Consider the following 13,233-nt stretch of genomic DNA (forward strand, 5'->3'; position numbering starts at 1 on the left):
TTTTACCAACATAGTTTATTATTTCTTGCAATTCTGTGAGTAAGCTAGGCAACTCCTTTGCTGGTTTTGCCTGGGTTCACTTACACAACTGTTTTTGGCCGCAGGATCAGCTGGGTTGGAATGTCCTAGATTCACGTGTCTGGGGTTGATCCTGGCTGTTGGCTGGGGTACCTTGATTCTTTGCCACATGGCTTCTCATCCTCCAGTAGGCTCAGCGGACTTTCTTACATGAAAGTCTCAGGACGGTGTCCCAAGAGCACAAAGGCAAGAGCTACAGGATCTTTTAAGCCTAAGCTCCAGAACCTACACAACACTTCTGCCACATTTTGTTGGTCAAGGTCAGTTACAAGGTCAGCCCAGATCCAAAGTGTGGGGAAATAGTCTCTTGATGGAAGGAGTTGTAGATATTGTAGCCACGAGTTTTAATCTATTAGAGCAGGGTACATGTACAGTCTGTTCGTTTTATTTGTGGCAGCTGGCAGTTATGTTCTATAAAGTCGTTGCAAACGTTGAATTAGAGAATACTGAGACTTTGCTCACAGGGGAAATACAGGGTTAGGTTCCTATGAGTCTCTAGATACAGCATTTTCATCAACTGATCAATACATAACCTGGTTTTATGTGTGTACCTATTTGATGACATCTTATTTAATATATATTGTTTACTCATTAGCACTGAACTCGTGGCTAATGGCACTGTAATTCATGCCTAAATGAAGTTTATCTCACACGCTTTTTCTCCATATGACGAATCACAGCCTGTGCTTAGGAACACCAGACACCACCTCAACATTACACTTGGGGGCCATTTAAACATGAAATCACCAGTAAAAAGTTCAAAAATGTGAAAAAATGTCTAACTAGATGCCTGTTCTTTGTATAAGAGCTGAAACAAGAAGGCAAAACACCACTTTTGTTTTACCTCAGCTGGGAATGTGTGTGTCAGACAAATCAAATGTATCCCCACTCTGCATATGTCCATGAATGGCCATGAAAGCAGTGTGAATATTGATTTGGAGTGTACAAATGAATGTTTTTGGACATATAAATTTTAACAAGTAGGCAAATTTTCAAATGTAGAATCAACAAATAATGAAGATTGACTATACACAGAAGAGGGAGACCAGACTGGTAACAGTAGCAATTTCTGTCACATTCATCACGGGAAAACAGGAAAAAAATGAACATTTATGGAGTATTTCCTACATGCTGTCCTGATGCATTTATTATATCACTTTAGTTTATAATATACTTTAATACTTTTTTAATATGTTGCTGGATTCCATTTGCTGGTGTTTTGTTGAGAATTTTTTCTTGCAATGTCTTTGTCTAGTTTTTGGTATTAAAATCCTCTTAGAATGAGTTAGGAAGTATTCCCTCCTCTTGTGTTTTTTGAAAGAGTTTATAGAAGAATTAACACAATCCCTCATAAACATTTAGTAGAATTCATCAGCGAAGCCACCTGGCTTAGGGCTTGTTCTTGGGGGAAAATTTCTATTACTAATTGAGTCTCTTGTCTTAAGTCTAGTCAGATTTTCTATTTCACCTTAGGTCAGTTTTGGCAGTTTGTGTCTTTCTAGAAATTTGTCCATTTCACCTAGGTGATCTAATTTTTTGAAATACATTTGTTCATAGTATTCTTTTATGTTCTTTTCTTTTATACTCTCTTATTCTCTTTTTAATCCTGTGAGGTCCGTGTAATTCCTCTGTCATCCCTGATTTTAATAATCTGAACTTACTCTCTTTTTTCTTGATCGATGTAGCTAAAAGTTTGTTAATTTTTTTCTTTTTTTTCAAAGATCCAACTTTTTGTTTTCTTGATTATTACTATTTTACTCTTTATTTCATTTATTTTCACTCTAATATTCATTGCTTTCTTCCTTCTTCTTGCTCTGGATTTAGTTTGCTCTTCTTTCCTAATTTCTTTAGGTGGAATTGATTTGAGATCTTTCTTCTTTTTTAATATAGGCATTCACAGCTTCTAAGCACTGTTTCTGCTGCATCCCACAAGATTAGGTATGTCATGTTTTATTTTAATTCACATCAGTTTTTATTCTAATATACCTTATTTTTTTGACCCATTGGTTACGTAGGAATGTGTTGTGTAACTTCTAATGTACTTGTAAATTTCCTAAGTTCCCCCCTGTTATTGGTTTCTAATTTCACTCCCTTGTGGTTGAAGAATGTACTTTCTATGATTTTAATCTTTTAAAAGTTATTGAGACTTGTTTTATGATGAGGCATATGATCTATCCTGAGGAAAGATCCATGGGCATTTAAAGAATATCTATTTTGGTGTTGTTAGGTGAAGTATTCTATGGGTATGTTATGTCTAGTCGGCTTATGGTGTTATTCAAGTCTTCGATTTCCTTGTCGAACTTCTGTTTAGTTTTTGTATTCATTATTGAAAGTGAGGCATTGAAGTCTCCACCAATTTTTGCAGAATTATCTATTTCTTTCAATTCTGTCATTTGGCTTGTATTTTGAGACTCTGTTAATAAGTGCATAGATATTTATAAATAAATATCTAGCAATTATTTTTGTCATTTGCTGATATAATATAGTAAAATTAATTAGTATATATTTTGTCTGAGATTAGTATAGTTACTCTAGCTTGCCTTTGGTTTCTGTTTACATGATATATTTCTTTCCATGGTTTTACTTGCAACCTAGTTGTGTCTTTGGATCTAAAGTATATCTCTTATAGAAAGCATACCGTTGTATCAGGTTTGTTTATTTTTATCCATTCTGCCAATATCTGTCTTTTAATTGGAGTGTTTAAGTGTTAATCTTATTGAGGATCATTTGTATGTGGAGTTGCTTCTCTCTTGCTATTTTCATTTTGCTTTTGGCTTTTGATAACTTGGTTGGTTTGGTTTCGTTTTTATGCCTCTGAAAATTGCAAATGAAAACTGTTCCCCCAAATTGGCATAAGTTAACCACTTTTAATCAAGCCCCTATCTGTAGGAAAACTCTAGTGCTATAACAAACTATTATAAAAAAAGAGTCTTCTATTTTCACCATATAAGCTGTTCTAAAATAATCCTCTGAGCCCCATTCTACCATTGATTTGAGAGCTCCCAGTTTGCAAACTGTTTTTATATGCACAATAAACTCTTACTTATTTAGCTTTTACTATTTTAATGATGTTGTTATTTCTGTTTTTTTTGACAGTAGCTAATGCATATATAGCAGATTTCTTGTAAGGATTAAATAGGCAAATGTATGTAAACCCCAATAACAGGAATCTCAATTAATACTACTATAGTTTTTTTTTTGAAAACTCATGCTTGGGCAGCCCCAGTGGCACAGTGATTTAGTGCCGCCCGGGGCGTGATCCTGGAGACCCTGGGATGGTGTCCCACATCAGGCTCTCTGCATGGAGCCTGCTTCTCCCTCTGCCTCTCATTCTCTCTCTGTGTTCTATGAATAAATAAATAAAATCTTTTAAAAAAATGAAAACTCATGCTAAAAGGGTTGTAATACTATTCTCATTCATGTCACATTATTATTTTTATTGAGGTATAATTGACATATAACATTATATTAGGGGGCAGCGGGGTGGCTCAGTGGTTGAGCGTCTGCCTTTGGCTTAGGTTGTGATTTGGGGTCCTGGGATTGAGTCCCGCATTAGGCTCCCTACAGGGAGCCTGCTTCTCCCTCTGCCTCTCTGTGTCTCTCATGAATAAATAAATAAAATCTTTAAATAAAAACCTATTAAATTAATTTCAGGTATACAAGCTAATGATTGATATTTGTATACATTGTGAAATGATCATCACAATAAGTCTAGTTAATATCTGTCTTCAGATACTGTTACAAAATTTTTTTTCTTATAATGAGGACATTAAAAATTTACTCTTAGCAACTTTCAAATATGCAATACAGTATTCTTAACTTTTGTCACCATGGTATACATTATATCACCATGACATTTATTTTATAGCTGGAAGTTTGTACCTTTTCTTTATCTTTTTTAAAAGATTTTGTTTATTTGTTCATGAGAGACACAGAGAGAGAGAGAGAGAGAAAGAAAGAGGCAGAGACATAGATAGAGGGAGAAGCAGGCTCCCCACAAGGAGCCCAGTGCAGGACTTGATCCCAGACCCCAGGATCACACCCGGAGCTGAAGGCAAATGCTCAACCACTTAACTACACAGGTGGCCTCCTTTTCTATATCTTTTGACCATCTTCACCCAGTGTACCAGCCCCATACCCCACCACGCCTGCAAATGGCCGATTAGTATTATAGGATATGTGTGTGTGTGTGCATGTATTATATTTATGGATCGATCCACTGATGGACACTTAGATTGTTTACATATCTTAGCTATTGTAAAAAATGCTTCAATGAACATGGGGGTGCATATACCTTTTCAAATTAGTGTTTTTGTTTTCTTCAGATGAATACCCTGAAGTGGAATTGCTGGATCATATGGTAATCCTATTTTTAATTTTTTGAGGAGCCTCCATATTGTTTTCTGTAGTGGCTACACCAATTTACATTCCAACCAACAGTGCATGAATGCTCCTTTTCTTCACATTCTCGCCAACACTTGCTATTTCTTTGACAGTTTGATTTTGATATGATTAAGGTACTTGAAGTTTGTTGAGCTTCTTGGATGTATAGGTTAATGTATTTCATCATATTTGGAAAGTTTTCAGCCATTATGTCTTCAAATAGTCTTTGCCCTTTCTCTCTTTTTCTTCTGGAACTCTAATTATGTGTATGTTGTACTCTTGATGGTGTCACACAAGTCTCTAATGTTCTGTTCATTTTTCTCATTTCTTTTTCTTTCTGTTCCTGAGACTGTAAAATTTTAGTTCAAGTTACTAATATTTTCTTCTAGCTGCTCACATTTTCTGTTGAGATCCCTTACTGAATTTTTTATTTCAAAACCAAATAAAGATAGTCTTGTTTTTATTTGCTTCTTTTAAAAAATTATTTATATTTTATTAATATTCTCCAGCTGGTGATATATAATTCTTATACTTTTCAGGGTGCCTGGATGTTGCAATCAGTTAAGCACTCAACTCTTGGTTTCAGCTCAAGTCATGACCTCAGCGTCATAAGATCAAATCCTGTGTTGAGCTTTGCACTCAGTGCAGAGTCTACTTAAGATTTTCTTTCCCCCTCTCCCTCCCCCAACTCACTCACATTCTCTCCTCTAAAACAAATAAGGCTTTTTAAAAATTCTTGTACTTTAGTTCTTTAGCCATGGTTTCTTTTAGTTCTTTGAATATATTTAAAATAGCTGATTTAAAGTCTTTATTTAGGGATCCCTGGGTGGCTCAGTGGTTTAGTGCCACCTTTGGTCCAGGGCTTGATCCTGGAGTCAGTCCCAGGATCGAGTCCCACATCAGGATCCCTGCATGGAGCCTGTCTCTCTCTCTCTCTCTCTCTCTCTCTCTCTCTCTGTCTGTCTCTCATGAATAAATAAATAAAATCCTTAAAAAATATATAATAAAAATATATAATAAAATCTTCATTTAGTAGTACAATTCTGGGCTGTTTCAGGAACAGTTTTTATTGGTTACTTTTTCCCTATGTGCCATACTTTCTTATTTATTTACTGGTCTGGAAAACTTTGGTTGAAAACTAGATATCTTAAGTAATGTGGCAATCCTGAAAATCAGATTTTTCGTCCTCCAGAGGGTTTGTTTTGCTGTTTGTTGTTGCTTGTTTGTTTATTGGCTTTTCTGGACTATGTTTTGTTATGTATAGCCACTGAATTCTCTACTGACTTAGCTTTATTGGTCAGCTAATGATTGGACAGAGATTTTTTTTTTTTAAATGCCAAATAAGTCTCTCAGTCTTTGCCAAAGATTCTTTGTGAGTGTTGGAACATGCCTTCAACACTAAGCCAGGCAGTTAACAACCCTCCTTTAGCCTTTAGTTCCTGTTTTTTCAGAGCCTCAAGGTTAGCTAGAGGTGAGGACTTAAAGATCTTTCCTAAACATGTTCACACAACCCTACATATGCATATGAACTTGAAGATTCCAAGGATGTGTTAGAGTTTTTCAAAGCCACTATAAACATTTCATTCTACAGATTTTCTTTTTAAACTTTTTGGTTAGCCTACTCTTTACCCCAACAGTTATCTACCACCTCAGGCAGTAAAGTTACGTAATTGCCTCTGTTGTTGTCAACAAACATACCAGGGTAAAAGGCTTTCCACACTGAGTGATTTCCAAGATAGACCAAATAAAGATAGTCTTGTCAATGGGGTCTTTCAGGAAATCGCCAGACAGATCAAATAATGACAGATATCTGGGAATGAGGTTTTGAAGGTATTCCACCCTGTTTTGTCCCCTCCAGTGGCTGGCAGGTTTGTAGTGCTCACCACAATTGGAAGGTAGTTGGTTTTCAAAGCCACCATAGAGCTGGAGGGAGGGCACATTAAAATGCCACAACGTAAAAAGAATAATAAAAATAAAATAAAATGCAATGCCACAACATTTGCTGTTCTTGCTGAAATTCAGTGGGTTTTTAAAAAATTAATGTCTATGGATTAGATAAATAGGCTAACCAAAAAATTATTTTGTTAATTTCCAGAGTTTTGAAAAAGTTGATTTTGACCATTTCACTTTTATAAAGGAGTTTTTAGTGGTCCTTACTCCACTTTTTATGAATCCTATTATATCATTAGGATTAGAGTCATCCACATGTGACAAAAAACTTGAAGTCATAGTGGCTGAAATATGTAAGTTTTGTTTTCTCACATTAAAATTTAAAAGTAAGTTCAAACACTTAAAATGTTTAGGGACAGCAGCTTTATTTTTAGCTTTCAACCCTGTCATCCCTAGAGTGTGGCCCTCATCCTCATGATCTAAGATAACTGCTTGAGCTCCAGCTATCATATCTGCATTCCAAGAAGCAAGACGGAGGACAAGTAAAAAAGTACACACACCTTTCCTTTAAAGACACATCTCAGGAATTCCACATGATATTTCAGAACACAGCCATGCCTAGTTACATGGGAATTTGAAAAATACAATCTTTATTTAGGAAGCCATGTGTCCATCTAAAAACTAAGGGTTTATTGCTAAGGGAAGAGGGGAACTAATTGTCTCTGCCACGTGCATTTAACAGGTGAAGAAACTGAGGTTTTGAGAAGCTCAGTAATGGGCTCAAGATCTCCCAGGCAGTATGGAATGGTGCCCAGATTCCATTCATGTGGCTACCTCTGAAACCTTACCTTTAGCCACTTTGCCATACAGATTCAGGGAAGTTGAATAACCTGATGAGGTCCACATAGCTAGCAGGTACAGATTTGTCTGGCCCCTATAATCATCCTTTTTTCCATTATTTACCCCAAACCATCTGACTCTGGTGGGCCACTAAGAGAAGTGACAAAGAGTAGACCTCACTGTTTCAGCTGAAAATACCTGGTAGATGCCAGTAAGATGCAAAATAAAGTGCATTGAGCTCCTTTAAGTAGAGGACAAGGAGCACCCAAAAGACAGCAAATGAAACAAGATAAATAGATCATGAGACATCAAGCCATTAAGAAACAAACGCTGTAGAACTTGTTTGCCTTCTGGAGTGGGATGAAGGGACTAGTAAAATACAGTGGGTGAAATGCCATTAAGAAATCAGGACCAAGAGCTGTGATTTTGAACAGAACCCTAAATGCATTTTGCTTATCACCAGTCTCCTGGACTCCCAGCTCCTTTCCAACCAGTCAGTTTGCATGAGTCCTTTCCATTCACATCCAGCTCTGGACAGGGCGAGGCCCTGATTAAGCCCAGCTCGTAGGACTCCATTGTGTCTCCCCAGAGTCTAAGGGAACAGACAAACCCAGCACCTGCCTCAACTCATTTGTTTCTTTTCTTTCTTTGTCAATTCTTTTTCTTCACCTGGGATTATCCTAAAGCTGAGTTAGTTGAGATCTCAATAAAGTCATGTTGTAATTACAAATTCAGAACAGGTTTTCAGTGTAACCGACAATCCTTTTCACGGTGCTCACAGAGGATGCGCTCACTGAGGCGGTGTCAATGGAATTGCAGTTTGATAACCAAACAGAAGCACAATTGAAGCTGTGGTGACTAATACAGCCCCATTCAGAGCCACCCAAAGATAATCCACTGTTCCCTGTGGTTTAAATCCATCACAAAGAAAGGGAGTGGGGGGGAAAGGATTTGGTTCCAGCAAGTGGAGTAATTCTAGGTTCATCTAATGGTGTATGTTAGGGTTACTGAAGTTAAACTCATGGTTGGACTTGACCCTATAGGAAGCTGGCCCCTGTCCCCCCTCTACCTCTGGAAGCCTCCTCACTAGCACACAGCAGATCCCCATTGCTAAGAACTCCCTCTCCCACTCTGCCCTGACACCCCAAAAATAACCTCTGCTGATACCTTTTTTTCACACGCATGCATTGCAGACACACACACACACACACACACACACACACACACTTGCAGGAATAGCTCTAGCCTCTGCTGTTGTCCTCTGCTTTGAATTTTTTCTCAGACTTCTCCATGGGTCTTCCTTTAGTTTCACACCTAGATTCTTTCTCTCTGCAATAAGATTAACAGATGTCTATCATAAGAATATCAGGTTTCATTAAATTTTAAACATTTAAACACTTTATTTGGAGGTAGTTAAAGATTTACATGCAGTGGTAAGAAATAATATAGGGCGATACCACACGCATTTTTTACCTGGTTTCCACCCAATGATAACATCTCATAAAACTGTAGGACAAATGTCAATCGGGATCTTGACATGGGTACAATCAGATCTTACTCAGGTGGCCTCTGTTTTACATGTACACATTCGTGTGTGTACATTTTACTTCTATGCTATTTTATGACATGTGGAAGCTTGCATATCAATCACCATCTCTTGTGTTACTTTTGTATAACACTACCCACCTCCCTCTTCCCCCCCTCCTCAATTCTCCAGTCTAACCACTCATCTGTTCCCCATTGCTGTAATTTTGTTGTTTTCAAGAATGTTTTATAAATGAACTAATAGCATATGTAACCTTTTGGGATTGGCTTTTTTTTTCACTCAGCCTAATTCCCTTGAGATCCATCCAATGTTTTCTGTGCATATCAATAGTTGGTTCCTTTGTACCTGAGTAGTATTCCAGAGTATCAATGTACCCACACTTGATTTAACCATTTACCCACTAGAAATCTGGGATATTCAGGATATCTGGGTTGTTTCTGGTTTGGGACTATTCTTAATAAAGCTGCTATGAACATCCATATTCAGGCCTTTGTGTGAACATAAAACCTATGTTTTTATTTCTCTGCGATAAATGCCCAAGAGTGCAGTTGTTGGGTCGTGTGGTAATTGCATGTTTAGATTTATAAGAAACTACCAAATGTTCTCCAGAGTGATTGTACCCATCAGCAATGCATAAGTGATCTAGTTTCTCTGCATCCTTGCCAACGATTGATATTATCATTATATATATACGTATATATATATATATAATTTTAGCCATTCTAATAGGTATACAGTGAAATCTCATTGTGGTGATTTAATTTTTTAAAAATCTATTTTAATATTTTAACTTTCAATTGTTATCGATTATTTGCACAGCTTTCATATATTTTTATTTTTCAGAAGCTTATTTACTACTGAGGGATTATGTGAAGTGTTGAAAAATTTCAAATAGTATTTCACATGATTTCATTTCACTCATTTGGTCACACTTTTTTTCAATAGGCCAAGAATTCTATCAATGCCTGCTTCTGAGATATGACTTGATACACAATATTGAGACCTTTTTAGTAATTGTCGACTCAAAATTTAAATAACATATACTATGTGAATAATGACTATTCTGGCCCTCACGGGCCTATTTTTGAAAAAAATGTTTTATTTACTTATTTGAGAGAAGAGAGAGACAGTGAACACGAGTGGAGGAGTGGACCAGAGGCAGAGGGAGAAGCAGGCTCCCCGCTGAGCAGGGAGCCCGATGTTGGGGCTTGATCACAGGACCCTGGGATCATGATGGGAACCAAAGGCTGATGCTTAACCGACCGAGCCATTCAGGTGCCCGTGTTTCTTTATTTATAAAATATTTTTTATTTTTCTTTTTTAAAAGATTTTATTTATTTATTTTAGAGGAGAGAAAGGGAGTGCGTGCACACACAAGCAAGCACAGGGCAGGGGGAGGGGCAGAGGAAGAAAATGTCCTAAGCAGACTCTGCACTGAGCCCGAGCCCGACACAGGGCTTCATCTCACAACCCTGAGATCATGACTTGAACTAAACCAAGAGTCCAAGGCTTAACTGACAGTGCCACCCAGGCACCCCCATAAAATATTTTTCTAATAAAAAAATTTAACTATGAAAAATAGACACCTGGCTCTTTCTCTTCCAGTGTTTTCAAAATGAGAATCCACTGAAGCTGCCTCCTTGATTCCTCAACTCTGTGCAACTCTTGTCTGCTCCAGCTATCAGGCCATCAGACTGCACTACAGGAGAAGAAAGAGGTAAGAGGGGAGGCTCAGTGTTCCAGGCTCCTATTTGTCTGGAAGAGAAACTGGACATTTTTAGCAGAAGAGTAAAATGTTTACTTTGAAAAAAGTAGAGCCCCAGTTGCCTGGATACTGTCAGGAATACATATCATTGAATCTGTGGGTGACTGGGAGATGCTTTGTCCTTATTTGAGTGTCGAACGTGTTAAGGGGAAAATGAGACAGCTCTAACAAATAACCCACACCTGCCTGGGCTTTCTCTGTGGTCCTCCGGGTGTGTATGTGTGTGTATCACACACCCACACATATGCATGTAATGAATAGCTGCATGTAAAAACCCTGCAACAAACATCAATTCCGTAAATTACCAGGGAGTCCTAATTGGGTTTGCTAGCAAAGCAAAGACTATAAATGGTAGGCACATGCCTCTGTGAGCAGTGTAGCTATTTCTTTTTTTAATAGGGGATTCTCATGTTACAAGGACATCACAGATTACTGAATAATTTATTTAATGGTAGATTGTATGAGCTTAAGTCTTTGCCAATGAGCTCATACCTAAATGTCTAAAGAAGATAAGGTGAGCAAAAGCTAGAGCTCAGACTTGGATGAGCTGATTATTTTTTTATTAGATATGTATGGCTATTAGAGCTATATATATATATTTTTTTACTTGATATTATCTCCGCTTCAAAGGTTGTAAATAGAATAGAGGCACCACTTTATTACTGACATTTAGCTAACTCATAACAATGCATTCAACACACAGCACTGAGAAATACAGAATAGAACGATGACCTTGTCTACGCTTGATGATCTTAACAAAGGACTGTGATATATCAGGGAATGTTTGTTCTCTATGAAAATATGGGGAACCAAGAGAGGGCAAAATTCAATAAGAGGATGTTAGATTTGGAAAATGGATACAGGAAAAAAGATTTGGATAGCTATTTTTCTGTGCACCCCTGTTGTTAGCTTTTCAATGATTTAGGGTTGAGAAACAATGACTTCTAAGCTTACAGATCTTAGACAGTTTGCCCATAACTATAGACAGCTCTCAGGTGAGAAGTACCTTGGAAGATAGGTCCAAGTAACGTGATTTCTGTCAAATGTAGTTTTGATAAAGGTAAGATTTGTTTAAAAAATTTAAATTTGGGGCATTTGTGTGGCTCAGTCAGTTAAGCACCTGCCTTCAGCTCAGGTCATGATCTCAGGGTCCTGGGATCGAGCCTCCATGCTGGGTGCCCTGCTCAGCAGGGAGCCTGTTTCTCCCTCTCCCTCTGCACCAGCCCCCGCCCCCCGCTGACTTGCACGCACGCTCTCTCTCTCTCTCTTTCTCAAATAAATACATAAAATCTTTTTCAAAAAAGTTTAAAACAATAAGAAAATTTAATTTGACAATAGAAAGATGGCAAAAGTCTAGAACAGGCACATAATAACATAAGAGGAAATTTATGTGGCCAGTAAGTGTGGCAGAGATATTTCGTGTCATTAGTAATCAGGGAAATGCCAGTTAAACCCATGAGATATCCCTGACCGGTTAAATTTAAAAATCTGCGAAGAGCCAGTGCTAATAAGAATGGAGAAAATTGAGAGGGACTGCCAGGGGACAGTTGGCATTGAAGACTTTGGAAGGTAGCTGCCATTATCAGCTGAGGCCAAAGATTCACACAATTCCCTCACAGTTAAAGAAATGCCACCATGGAAAAATGCCCTATGCACGAGGGTATGTACAAAAAAATGTGTATAGAGACATTTCTCATAATAGTCCCAAGCTGGAAACACCCCAAATGTCTACCAAACATAGAAAGGATAAGAGCTAGGGCACCTGGGTTGCTCAGGTGGTTAAGCATCTATCTTCAGCTCAGGTCGTGATCTCAGGGTCCTGGGATCGAGTCCCACATCAGGCTCCCTGCTCAGTGGGAGTCTGCTTCTCCCTCTACCCCTCCCCTCCACCCTGCTCATACTTTCTCTCTCAAATTAATCCATAAAATCTTTAAAAAAAAAAAAAAAGAAAGAATAAGAGCTAGATTCACCTGCAATAGTGTGGATGAATTTCACAAACATCAAGAAACAAATAGAGTGAGGGTTCATTGATAGAAGGCTCATAAACAGGCAAAACTAAATTATCTTGTTTAAGAAAATCACTATAACAAAAGTCAAGGGGCACCTGGATGGCTCAGTGATTGAGTGTCTGCCTTTAGCTCGGGTCATGATCCTGGGGTCCCGGAATCGAGTCCCATATCAGGCTCCCTGCATGGAGCCTGCTTCTCCCTCCCTGTGTCTCTGACTCTCTCTGTATCTCTCATGAAAAAATAAATAAAATCTTAAAAAAAAAAGTCAAAATAACAGTTATTTTTAGAGGAAGGGAAGGATTGTGACCAAGAATGCTGCACACTAGAAGTGTTCTCTTTCTTCACCTGGCTTTGGTTCTGTGGGTTTTCACTTTGTCCTGTTCACTGAATTGGATATTCATGTTTAATACACTTTTATGTATGTAGGTTATAGCTCACACCCACATGCAAAATGCTTTCTAACCATACTATTAAATGCTAAAAGATGACATTTTTGAAAACAAACTCTTGAGTTCAATTTAGCACCCTTAAAAAAAATGAATGTGAAGTATTCAGTTCAGTTGAATGAATGTTTAAAACAGTAAGCCAAACCTTCTACAGAGTTCCACGTGAGAATTCTGTAATGCCTGCTGGGACGAGAGGTCAGAGGATGAGGGAGCGCTGGCCGCCAGCGCAGAGGCTCCCTTCCAGTCAGCCCTGACCCTTAGCAGCTGTTTCCCTGG

The 13,233-nt window shown here is 38.0% G+C and overlaps 1 long non-coding RNA gene across 3 annotated transcripts in view; it reads left to right on the forward strand.

Annotated features, from left to right (window-relative positions):
- Nucleotides 1-230: 230 nt before the first annotated feature.
- Nucleotides 231-13,233, forward strand: part of LOC121498034 — a 55,042-nt gene continuing 42,039 nt past the window's right edge. For 2 of the 3 annotated variants that reach the window (XR_005989609.1, XR_005989601.1), the window contains exons 1-3: nt 231-338; nt 1,969-2,016; nt 10,343-10,454. This is a non-coding gene — a long non-coding RNA (uncharacterized LOC121498034). Of the gene's footprint in view, nt 339-1,968; nt 2,017-4,403; nt 4,439-10,342; nt 10,455-13,233 lie in introns of all 3 variants that reach the window. The other variant, XR_005989604.1, reaches the window with a different exon arrangement.

The sequence above is a fragment of the Vulpes lagopus genome, chromosome 1 (genome assembly GCF_018345385.1).
Source record: "Vulpes lagopus strain Blue_001 chromosome 1, ASM1834538v1, whole genome shotgun sequence".
Lineage (NCBI taxonomy): Eukaryota > Metazoa > Chordata > Mammalia > Carnivora > Canidae > Vulpes > Vulpes lagopus.